The 12,820-nt window shown below is 45.9% G+C and overlaps 1 protein-coding gene and 1 long non-coding RNA gene across 4 annotated transcripts in view; one reads left to right on the top strand and one right to left on the bottom strand.

Annotated features, from left to right (window-relative positions):
* Positions 1-9,734, bottom strand: part of LOC120402870 — a 78,767-nt gene extending 69,033 nt beyond the window's left edge. Inside the window, exon 1 of one of the 2 annotated variants that reach the window (XR_005597336.1) lies at positions 8,677-9,734. This is a non-coding gene — a long non-coding RNA (uncharacterized LOC120402870). The remainder of the gene's footprint in view (positions 1-8,676) is intronic. The other variant, XR_005597337.1, reaches the window with a different exon arrangement.
* Positions 9,735-9,947: 213 nt separating this feature from the next.
* MPP5 (membrane palmitoylated protein 5) overlaps positions 9,948-12,820 on the top strand; it is a 125,756-nt gene continuing 122,883 nt past the window's right edge. For both annotated transcript variants that reach the window (XM_039537308.1, XM_039537309.1), the window contains exon 1: positions 9,948-10,130. The gene's annotated coding sequence lies outside the window, so the exon portion shown is untranslated. The remainder of the gene's footprint in view (positions 10,131-12,820) is intronic.

Here is a 12,820-nt window from a genome sequence, read left to right as displayed (position 1 = left end):
CCAGCACTCATCATTGGCAAAGGGGGTTTGGACCTGCTGCCTTTGCCTACCCCTAGGTTGCCCCCCTGCAACTCCCAGTACCTCTTGCCCTATGCTAGGCCGCAGCCTGGGGTTTTCTAGGCTGGAGCTTCCCCAGCTCCTCAGCCTTTCCCCAGCCCTGCTTCACCCTAGGTACCTTGTCTAGCTCTGTGCAGCCAGGCCCATCTCCCTCTAGAAACAGAGAGAGACTGTTTTCCTGCTGGCTTCCCTGGCCTTCTTATAAGGCCCTGTAGCTCTGTTTGGGGCGTGGCCCCAGCTGCAGCCACTTCTCCAATCAGCCCAGCCTAAAGCCCCTTCCCAGGGCTGTTTTAAAGCCCCAAAAGGGCAGGAGCGGGTAGCCACCCCGCTACAGTTACCAAAAGAAACTACACCATCTGCTCAAGAAACTCCCTGAAAAAGAACAAGAACAAATCTGCACAGAGACACCCCATGAATCCTGACCAGGGGTATTCTATATGCTACCCAAGATCCATAAACCTGGAAATCCTGGACTCCCCATCATCTCAGGAATTGGCACCCTGATAGCAGGATTGTCTGGCGATGTAGACTCTCTCCTCAGGCCCTATGCTACCAGCACTCCTAGCTATCTTCGAGACACCACTGACTTCCTCAGGAAACTACAATCCATTGATGATCTTCCAGAAACACCATCCTTGCCACTATGGATGTAGAAGCCCTTTACACCAACATTCCACACAGTGATGGACTACAAGTCGTCTGGAACAGTATCCCCAATAATGTCACAGCAAACCTGGTGACTGAACTTTGTGACTTTGTCCTCACCCACAACTATTTACATTTGGGGACAATGTATACCTTCAAGTCAGCGGAACTGCTATGGGTACCCGCATGGCCCCACAGTATGCCAACATTTTTATGACTGACTTAGAACAATGCTTCCTTAGCTCTCGTCCCCTAACTCCCCTACTCTACTTGCGCTACATTGATGACATCTTCATCATCTGGACTCATGGAAAAGAAGCCCTTGAGGAATTCCACCATGATTTCAACAATTTTCATCCCACCATCAACCTCACCCTGGACCAGTCTACACAAGAGATCCACTTCCTGGAAACTACAGTGCTAATAAGTGATGGTCACATAAACACAACCCTATACTGGAAACCTACTGACCGCTAATCCTCCATTACTGTGGACCATAACCCAGGAACCTCTCCTTGCAACAAAGCCCGTTGCCAACTCTGTCCACATATCTATTCAGGGGACACCATCATAGGACCTACTCACATCAGCCACATTATCAGAGGATCGTTCACCTTCACATCTACCAATGTGATATATGCCATCATGTGCCAGCAATGCCCCTCTGCCATGTACATTGGCCAAACTGGACAGTCTCTATGCAAAAGAATAAATGGACACAAATCAGAAGTTAAGAATTATAACATTCAAAAACCAGTCGGAGAACACTTCAACCTCCCTGGTCACTCGATTACAGACCTCAAAGTCGCAATACTCCAACAAAAAAACTTCAGAAACAGAGTCCAACAAGAAACTGCAGAATTAGAATTAATTTGCAAACTGGACACCATTAAATTAGGCTTGAATAAAGACTGGGAGTGGATGGGTCATTACACAAAGTAAAACCTATTTCCCCATGCTAATTTTTCCCCTACTGTTACTCACACCTTCTTGTCAACTGTTGGAAATGGCTATCCTGATTATCACTACAAAAGTTTTTTTTCTCCTGCTGATAATAGCCCACCTTAACTGATTACTCTTGTTATAGTTAGTCTGGCAACACCCATTTTTTCATGTCCTCTGTGTATATATATCTTCCTACTGTATTTTCCACTGCATGCATCTGATGAAGTGGGTTTTAGCCCACGAAAGCTTATACTCAAATAAATTTGTTAGTCTCTAAGGTGCCACAAGTACTCCTCATTCTTTTTGCTGATACAGACTAACACGGCTACCACTCTGAAATTTAATCATTCTGTAATTTTTCATTCCCTCTCTAGAGGGCAGCAGTTTCACAGAAAATTATTTATCTTGTCACGCAATGGGTTTTGTGGACACCGTTTCCTTTTTGTGTAGATTAGGGTCAATTGGATTAAGAGACATTAAAGACTATATTGGCAATTTACTAGGAGCCAAAGGATCCCTTTCAGATTTCCATACAAATGTATTTATCAAAGATAAATATTGGTATCTACCTGATTGACAGTACTGTGTTCTTCAGTATACCAGTGAACTATATTCCCCAGAGTACTAATGGCATTTCCTTGGGATCCACTCATTTAAATGCTCAAAAAAGGGAAAAAAAGTCTCAATAGCCTTTTTGGGAAATGGACAGTGAAAAGAGAGCAGGGAAAAATGAATTATGAACAGCTGAAGAAAAAATCAGCTGGGTGAACTATTCAGAGAAAGGCAGATCAGCCCAGTACAGAACAAAATCATAGCTAGTAAATTTACTATAGTCTAATGACCAGTAGTGGAATGATGGTTCAGGCTCACAGAGACCCTCCAGCCTGCTGGCAAAGGGTTCAGCAACACTCTTGAAGCCAATGCCCTGGAGGGGTGAGGCTGACAGGGACAGTAACTATGTTCTGTCCAGACCAAGCACACTAACGCAACAGGAGTGGTGAACAGTTCAACAGCTGGAGAAGGAGAAGCTGCAGCTGGAGAGGGACAGAATGCATCTGGAAATCCAGCAGAGAGCAGCTCAGGAAAGGCACTATCAGTACAAGAGAGAAGAGAAGGAAAACCAGTGGCAGCAGTAGGGGGTAGATGGGGGGGACGGGACACTGAGCATCAGTATCAGCTCGTGATGGAGAGACTGCACCAGCAGAACCATAGTCTGGTAGGTGGAGCTAGTCCCCAGCTACCTGTCCCAGTTGTTGGTGTAGATCAGGGGTTCTCAACCTTTTTCTTTCTGAGGCCCACCCAACATGCTATAAAAAATCCATGGCTCACCTGTGCCACAACAACTGTTTTTCTCCATATAAAAGCCAGTGCCGGCGTTAAGGGATAGCAAGCAGGGCAGTTAGCCAGGGCACCGCACCACACCACACCACAGGGGGCACTGCGAAGCTAAGTTGCTCAGGCTTCAGCTTCAGCCACAAGTGTTGGGGTTCGGGGTCCCAGGCTGCAGTCCTGCACAGCAGGGCTTTGGCTTTCTACCCTAGTCCCTAGTGAGTTTTATGCTGGCCTTGCTTGGCGGACCCCCTGAAACCTTCTTGCGGCCCCAGATTCCTGGTTGAGAACCACTGGTGTAGAGATACATGGATGTGTTCCTACATGCTTCTAAAATGGGATGTGATTTTAATAAAGTGGGAAGAGAGGATGTGGTAAGGTACCTGGCTCCACTACTGTCTGGGACAAAGGCCTTGGACATTTTCCCCTTATGGAAAGTGAAGACTGTAAAGATTAGGATGATTGTAAACAAGTTTTGTTGCAAATTTAAGGGGACTGTTGGCCCCTTACTAAAACTCAATGGGGTTTTTTGGTTGACTAGCTCCCAGTACCAAAAGAAAGGGGAAGGTTCAATGGGAAATCAGGATCCTAAGACTGACAGTCCCAGGGGCAATGGGGAGAGGCCAACGTTCCAGGTCAGCCTGATTGACAGGGCGGGCAGACTAATGAGGGAGTCAGGAGGCCAGGGGGTTCCATCCTCTGTGTCAGCTGGAATTGCCTGGGTCAGACAGAGTGGGGCCAAGCTAAGGAGAGAGCAGGAGCCTGAGCTGAGCTGGGGAGCAGAGCTGTGCTGGCCAGAGAGAACCTGAGAAGCAGCCTGGGGAGTAGATCCATGCTGGGAGCAGAGCTGCAGCAACAAAAGCCACAGAAGCAGCCCAGAGAGTAGACCTGTACTGGGAGGAGAACTGCAGCAACCACAGCCGGAGAGAGGGCAGTAAAAGCAGCCCAGGGGGCTGTAGGCAGAGCAGCAATGCTGAGGCAGAGTGGAGCTGGAGCAGTATGGAGCTGGGTGTGGTGAGCAGCTGGAGAGAGCGAGCGGGGACCCTGGGCAGCAGGCCTAGTGCAGGAAGACACCCCCAGCCAAGAGGCCTTGCAGGCTACACTTGGAGTGGGATCATAACCCCGACAGGGGAGCTGACACTGGTACGAAGGATCCTGCCACCTAGAGCCTGAAGACGTGTAGCCACCACCAGAGCAAGTGTCCGAGAGAAGGGGGCCTGGGACATGTGAGGAACAGACTGTGAACTTCCCCCTACATTCCAGAGATGGCTGTTTGTGATGTTCCCGTGCCACAGAGCAGGGTTATATGTTTTCCTTTAACCTTTCTCTTTTTTTTCTTCTTTTTTAAAAATTGATTGCTGTTTAATAAATTGTATTTGCTCTGAACTGTATGTAATGATCAGTAGGTCAGGGCAGCATCCACTGTGGAGAAAGCACCCCTGAGGGGGGACACCCTAGCTGTTGCCTTAAGTGACCCCAAGATTGGGGGTCGAGACCCCAGGAATAATGGACCCAGCCTTGTCGGGGTAACAAGGACTCTGCCACACCGAAGAGTGGAAGGGGAGCCCTCGAGGTCAGGCAGGCCTATGGGTAAAGGAAGTGGGAGCAAGAACTCAGATTATTTTGCTATCCCATTTCACCGGGGTAGTGTATAAGCCAGGAAAGTGCTCCACAACAGCGAGCCTATTCTCCCACTTACACAAACATTTAAGCTAATCCCTGAAGTGTATAAGAGAAGATTTCAGGGAGTTCAGAAAAAAAGGAGTCATGGCCTATGCTGAGGTTTCAACTCAGGGGTTATGTAAGGAACCTGGGAACTGGTTGAGGAATTACCATGGTCAAAGAGGCCTATGAGTTAATGGAGATAGAACAAGCCTACGAACTCTGCCACCCTGACCTCAAACCATGGGTAATAGAAAAAAAGCCCAGAAATGTAACCATAGCTGGGAAATGGCCCTCAGGAGCCCTCGGATGAGGGGGGAGAAGAGGTGAGCCATATGTAGCCAGTGGGGTCACTTTTCCTGAAGCCCACTGAGTCCTAGTGCAGTGCTGGAAAGGCCAGTTGCACTCCAAACTCATAAAGTTAACTCTGTGACTCAGCAGTCAGGAGAGAGAGTCACACTGGCAGTTTGCCAATGGCACATAATGTTCATGCTGTATCATTCACAGCCCATACCATAGTGTACATGTCATGCTGCACCCTCCTGGGTAAAGATATATCACATTGCCAGTGGGAGCAGAAGATTGGTGGTTAATGGGGAGACATTTATTGGCTGGAGAGCTATGGGGACTGCTAAGACCATAGTTAAGCAACATGTCATGAAACTCCAACAAATGTTCCCAGGGTGTAAAATGACAATTAAGGTTCCTGGTGTAAAAGCCTTTGATTTACATACAGCTTGGATTTCTATACAGACCCTGGAAGGGTTGGGTGCTGGTTGTAGGTGTGTTGTCAGATTATAGTTCATATTCTTTGCTTATGGAAAAATGTATGGCTTTGAATATAGAAGGGCTGGATCAGCCATCATCAGGTGGCTTCAGACTGGCAAGGCATGGTGTCAATCAAAATGCAAATAGAATAGCTGGGGCTGGGGGCACATTCCCTGGTCAGACTCCAAGAGGAATCGGGTTACATCCACAGTATATGCAGATAAATACCTGAGGCAAGAGAGGGGTCAGATAGCCTACATTTCTGGAGAAAGGACAGGTGACAAGTGACAATAATAAAGCAGCTAGGGCCACAACCATAAGGATGAGAAGATTGTATTTGATGTGGAGAAGGGAAAGCCAACGAAGGGACCCAAAACAGGGGGGTAATCTGGTCAGAACCACAGTCTGGGAAGATTATTTTAACAGTAGCAATTTGAATTGACCTGCACAGTCTGAGGCTTCAGTAAACAAGGCCAGCAAAAGGCTGCAATAATCAAAATAAGGGCTTGAAAAAGTGCTACAAAGAGGGTTAATATGTTTACCAGTTTGAAGGGAACAAAAGAAAATATAACTGGAAATGTTTAACAATTTATTATGGACAATGTATTCTAATCACTAGAAAATATGTATTGTGGTACCAGGAAGAAAAAATATATACCTTTGATTAATTTCTCTAATTTCAAATAGGAAGATATTTTAAAACTAATAGCTACAATATAGTGTTTGTAAGACAATGAAGGATTTTACATCTTTGTATTTGTACATTATAGATCAGAAGGGAAATATCCTATGACTACATATCGTAACAGGAGTTGATGGGATCATGCTAAATCATATATGTATCACAATATATGTCTATGAAATGTTAGGCAGTCAATTCTTTTCCAACAGATTCCAAGGGCCTTGTTGACACAACAGAATTATACCAATGCTAATTAAACTTGTATAATTGCATTGGCACACACTCCAGCGGTGCAGTGCCATCACCAGCCACCCTGTTTCAGGTGCAACTCTGTCCTGTGTCCACAAGCAGCACTTGATTCAAATATTGTAGCTGCATTGCCTCCTGGATGTCTATGGACGTGTTTACAATAGATAAGGTAACATTTTTTCTTCCTATATAGACTGATATACATCTTGAATTCTTACACAAAAGAACTTTGATCAATTATTAATGGAGTTAAATGTTCCGGACTACTGTTTTTGAGGGAACTAAAGCACAACTGAGTCCCAGTCATTCCTGCCTCAGTTATTTTAATGCCGGTGTGGTCAAGTTTCCTATCATGCTAATACAGTAAGTGCAAATAGTCTTCTCACTGCTGCCTAGATATATCCTGCAGAAGTTGCTCATTGCAGAAGTAGCCTCTCTGGTCATCTTTTTGCACTACACTATCTAGGGGCTGACTTGCCTATGACCCACCTACCTATACAAATAATGTTGCTAACACTGTGCTCTGTTGTGAGACATATATGTAGGGGACACCTTCTACTGATAAAACTTTTTCATCTTTTGGATAATTTAACTAAAAAGTATGTCTCAGCCAAGCATCTTATGAATGTGCTGCTAGCTGGCTAAAGGCCAACATTAATGCTTTCTTAGCGTTATGGAGTAGGCTGAGATCCAGAAGGAGATGGATGGTTACCAAAGAAACAAACAGGTCTTCAACCAGATATTCTGGAGCCTTAGAGATCTCGGCATTAACCTGGTCTGCCAACTCATACTGGCAGAGGATCAAACCCCTCAGATATAATTATAAGAAAGCAACAAACAGAAACAAAGTCGAAGGCTGGTATCTACATTTGCCTTCTCAATGAAAAGTTGTACAGATACTGAAGAAGTGTCCCTCCACTCAATTGAACCTGCTCTTGGACAGCAAGCAAACCCAGGCACCAAGATTCCCTATGAAGGAGAGGAAGGTCTCTGCCATCTAGGAAAACTACACACACAGAAGCCTGAACTGAGAGCTTGTGGGCTCATAGGACTTCTCTGTGTAAATCTTGGATACAGAGCTGGTGATCAAGCTGGACGAGGACAACTCAAAGGAAGATGGAATTTCTGCATCCAGTAAGCAGCATTTTATTGCTAAAAGCATCCAGTTAGCCATTGTGCCACTTCCATGCAAGCATCAGGGTTTGAGGAAGTAATTTGTGGATTCTTACACTCGCTTCCATTAGTACTCATAAAATCATGGATCTAGGTCACACAAGGCCAGCAGAAGTATCCACCTCTCTTTCTATTCTGCCATAACTGATCACCCTCACTCTGCCACTCCTCCTTTTTATGCCTCTACAGAAGGCATAATAGTTCTGCTGTCTGCCTGAATTTGGATCCCATTATTCCCCAAGTGTCTTTCCCATCTCGCTCATTTGACACATGGACCCCCGTTACTAATCAGAGTGGAAATCCTTGGTTTGGCGTGCAGCTGTAACACATGGCTGCACAAAAAATGGAATACAAAAGGGAGGGGTGCCTTAAAAGGCACACAACATTTTCAATGTAAAAAGGCTAGAAACTAGAGCTTTTTAATGCTTCTGTGGAAAGGCAAGCACACAGCTTGGTATGGTCCACAGTAATGGAGGATTAGCTGGGCAGTTTACATGCCAAGAAAAGAAAAAACAAAGAGGATCTGTTTGACTTTGAAAGAGCAATGGAGTATATAGGTTTCAGAAAAACAGAGATACAAAGGAAATATGGGCAGACAGGGTAAGTATAGGCAAGAGGATAAAAAGTGGCTGGACACTTATATGACAAACTACATGAAGCATTTGGTGAACTTGAAGCAGATGGAAAAAGATTTAAAGAGGCAGCTGTTTGCTGACTTTTTTGTGGTCCAAGAAACACTTGCTGACATTGTGTCCTTAGCCACCCTCTACTCCCCCACCTCCTACCTAATCACTATCCTGCCCTTCAAAATATGAAGACTATAAAATAATGTGACCCTGGAGTCCCAAATCTTGTTTAGACACTCATCCCTTCATTGAAAGTGGAGTGAAATTGTCCAATAGTTAATGGAGGAGAAAAGAGGAGTGTTTCATTAGCAAAGAGTGAAGCTGAATGCATGTTAAACTGAACATATGGATTTAACCCTGTGGACTGCTTTGTCTGTGTGGCTCAGTTGCTACCTGGTCCTGGTACTGTGTCTACAAAGAACAGTCTCTCCAGAGAACATGGGCCCTCTGACTCCAGTTCCATTGATCATGATACATCTTTCCTATTTTGCAATTTTAATATAAACATTAAAAACAAATAATTGATGCCTAGACACTCACCCTGTGTCCTTTTAGCCAGAGATTGCTGCACATAGCCAAGTTGGAGTCTTGTCTTCACTGGTTATGCAGTCTTTGAGATAATCTGTTCTCAACAGGTGACTATACCAAGAGTGACCTATCTCTGTCTCCCCGTCACTTATCACTGACTGTAGCAAACTATCTTTTAGTGGAGTCTTCTTCCTCCCTTTGAGGTTGGCCTCTGGATGGTTCTGTTTCTGTTCTGTGATGAGCTGGGTGTTATGTCTACTGGCTCATAAGTGTCTCCTGTTTTTATGAATCACTTGTCCTTCTTGCATAATGAGTTGTATTACCTGGATGCCACTGCATCCCTCACAACTCTGTTAGTCCCTTCCTTCTGGGGTCTAATAACCGGATCTTCAAAGTAGTGCCTATCTGCAAAGCTGGTAGGTCCTTGGCTGCCCTATAAGCTAATTCCTGCTTTCTCTGATTGATCTCCTCTTGGTAGTATCCCCATTCTTCTGGCTGCCAAAGGTCTCTCCTAACTGGTATTAGTGCTTTGATCTTTTGTCCCGTCAGTGCTTGGGCTGGACTGTTTTACAACCATGATGGGGTACGCATCTGTGTCAAAAATGCTAACAAGAGTTTTGAGCCCGAAAATAGCCTTGTGCAACAGTCTCTCAGAATCAGCTGTGAAAACTAGCTTGGGGTTACTCTGGCCCTCTGACTCCAGTTCCACTGATCAGGCTACAGGCAGGAGCAAGACTGAGAGCAGCAGAGGCGTAAAGGAGGTAGATGCAACGGGAGTGAGGGGCAGCGCAGAGGAGGAGCTAACCGGCGGCCAGTCCAGCCTGAAGAAGCTGGTGGTTGAAGAGAAGGGCTCAGACGCTACGAGAGCAGGGCGGGAGCGGCACTTAGCCCAGACAAGGGCGTTTTGAGGGAGCTGCCGTTCCGGCGAGTGGGAGCCTTGGCTGGTCATGAGAGATGAGCGGGGTAGGGAAGAGACGGTCCAGAGGGGCCATAACTGTGGGCGGGGGGACAGCAAGGGAGCCCCTCATTCCCCGTGTCCCTTCGTCATCCCCCACTCACGCGCCACAGCCCCCACTTCACCCCCGTTCCCCCCGCGCAGCGAGCAGGCGTCCCTCAGCCGCTCCGCCGGCGGGCAACCGGCCCCCGCAGCGGCATAGGCAGCGGGCGGAGCGCGCGCACCCAAACTACCGCCCTCCAGCCAATGAGGACGTGCGGCGGTGGGAGGCGGGTGGAGCGCGTGCGTGCGTGCGGCCGTTGGGGCGGGGCCACCGCTGGGAGGCGGGGCGGGCGCGGCGGTGTGAGGTGTTTGTCTCCTGGTCTGTGGCCGTGGCGGCTGCGCAGCTCCGTGGGGAGAGCGACCCGGGGCTGTCTCCGGTGTCTCCGGGCCGTGCGTGAGGGGCTTAGTGCTGCTGGGTGCGTCAGTGCCGAGGAGGAGGGAGCGGTGGGAGCAGCGGCAGGAGTAGAAGGTGAGTCCACCCTCACCCCAGTGATCGACTCCCCGGGTGAGGAAGGCCGGGGCGGGGTGCGGCGAGTTCCTTGGGGCGCTCTGGCCTCTGGCTTCCCGAGGGAGGGGGGGAGTCAGGCGCGGTGCGGGCTTTGCTTTCCCACCTCCCCTTTCAGCGTGAACTTTGTCTGGCAGGGTCCCTGCGGCGTGACCCGCTCCCCGCCCGTGTCCGTGCTGTCGGGAGTGTGTGGGTGTATTTTGGGGGTGGCGGCCTTGCAGTTTGTGTATCCGTCCCCCTCCTGTCCGAACTAGGGATCCCCCATCCTGTAGCTTTGCCCACATGATCCTACACGGGGCTTACTCGCTTGGGCGAATGTTGCAAGTTTGGGCCTTAAAGTTGTATTAATAAGGACTCCTGTTGAGTGTTGTCTTTTACTTTTTGAATATATTTATTTTAATAATGGACTGCACTTAATCCTGCTCTTCTTAACCATCTATTGGCAAGCCAGTGTTTGGAAATGATGTTCCTGTAAAGAGATTGCCCTGTAGTGATTTATGGGGCTTTGCAGGATTAAGTTAAAGTGGCTTGGAAACCAACACACTCAGCGTTCCACAATAGGTAACAGGTATTGGTCAGACCCAAAACAATCTCTTACAAAGTGTCCTCACTGTCTTGGATATACAGATTTTTTTTTTTACAAAAATTCTAAAATTACTGTATCTGAAATAGATTGGCATGAGGGATGACGCGATTCAGTTTTATTTGGGGTATTTTGTATTTTTTGTCTAGTTAGTTTCCCTGTTTTGTGTGGGTTTTCACTCAGACAAAATAGGAAAAATAGGAGAGTGTGGTTATAAAAACAAAATGACAGGGATGTGAGGAATTGTAAAATCCAATTTAATTTTAAAACGGGACATTAAAATGTCTGTTTCAGAGTGTGAGTTAAAGTAGTTTTGAATTCTGTGATAGAAGCAAATGTTGGATTTCATATCTAATGGTGCCCTTGAAATGGGGGACTTCTATAATGTTCTGTTTAAAAATACTGTCCAAGTGATGAGCAGTGTGTGTCTAAATATATTTTTTGATTGCTGAACCAGGTCCCACTGACAATGTTTTGTGCATGTTTCTATGAAAGTTTCAAGTTGTTGCAGAGGCATAGAAAAACCCTTAAATTCTTCTAAATGCACAAGAAATAAAATAATCTGTAGTTTAAAAATTTAGTATGTTTTTATTGTAAATTTAAAAATCGAGTTTGTTGTAGGGCCACGGAAGATATTTAATCAAAATCTTGAGGATCTTGCTGTTAAATGCACTCAAAACATGTTGGTTTTATCTTTTAATTTGAACTCTGAAATAAAAGCATGCTTCCCTGTTTATTGCCTTGTTATGTAACTTTGTTCTAGGCAATCTTTTGTTTAGAACAGGGGTCTCAAACTCAAATGACCCCGAGGGCCGCATGAGGACTAGTGTATTGGCCCGAGGGCTGCATCACTGACACGCCCCCTTGCTGCCCCTGGCCCCATCCCCAATCCACCCCTTCCATGAGGCCCCACCCCTGCCCTGTCTCTTCTCCACCTCCTCCCCTAAGCGCGCGGCTCCCCGCTCCTCCCCCATCCCTCCTGGAAAGTGCTAAGCGCCACCAACAGCTGTTTGGCGGCTTGGCGGCGGGAAGCGCCTGGAGGTAGGCAGAAAAAAAAATGAAGAGTAATATAATAGTATAGTATTAAAATATAGTATGCTATTAAAAGTCAATTTATTAACTTTTTTATTAACTGTAATGTGAAACGTCAGTGCTAATTTTGACAGTCATTTCATTTTTGGCCACTTAGCTGGCAGCGTTTTGCATCAACCAGAGCATCAATATTAGGTTTGATATCCTGAGACGAAACCAATCTCAGTGTTGCTTGCAAATGTTCATCAGTGAGCCTTGACCTTAACACAGATTTGTTAATCTTCATGGAAGAGAAAAACTGTTCACATATATATGGACTTCCAAACATTGCCATTATCCTTGCAGAAGCAGAGAATAACATGGGAAATCTTTCTTGTGAAAGAAACCTGTAGAATTCTGGAATTCCAACATCTGTATACTTCTGCTTCAAAATCGTGTCACACTGAAGCTCCACTAACTCCATCTGCATTTCCTCTGCAACATTGTCAATTTCACCAGCAAATGGTGTGAAAAAGAGTTGAAAATGTGGTTCAAGTGCCTTGAAATCTTTAAACCGCACATCAAACTGTTTGTGTAAGTTAGAAATGATCTCTGCATATTCTTTCAAGGATTTGGGTTCAACTTTTCCTAAGGAATTCAGAGTTGAGAAATGGACCAAATTGCCAGCAGTCAGCTGTTTCCCCCATAAAGTAAGCTTGACTTTGAATGACTTAATACTGTCATACATCTGTGTTATCACCTGTTTTCTACCCTGAAGTTTCAAGTTCAGTGCATTCAGGTGATCAGTTACATCTGTTAGAAAAGCAAGGTTGCAGATAAAAGTGGAATCAGCAAGCTGTGGAACCTCCTTGTTTTTCATTTTCATGAAGGAATCAATCTCCTCTTTAAGTGCAAAAAAACGCTTCAAAACATTTCCACGACTCAGCCATCTAACTTGAGTGTGATACAGAAGTTCCCCATATTCACTGTCCATACTTGCTAGAAAAGAAGTGAACTGTCTGTGATTCAGCCCTCGTGCACGTATAAAATTAACAGTTTT

Source organism: Mauremys reevesii, linkage group 4 (genome assembly GCF_016161935.1).
Source record: "Mauremys reevesii isolate NIE-2019 linkage group 4, ASM1616193v1, whole genome shotgun sequence".
Taxonomy (NCBI): domain Eukaryota; kingdom Metazoa; phylum Chordata; order Testudines; family Geoemydidae; genus Mauremys; species Mauremys reevesii.
Note: the sequence above shows the minus strand (reverse complement) of the source record. Positions and strands in the feature narration are given on the sequence as shown.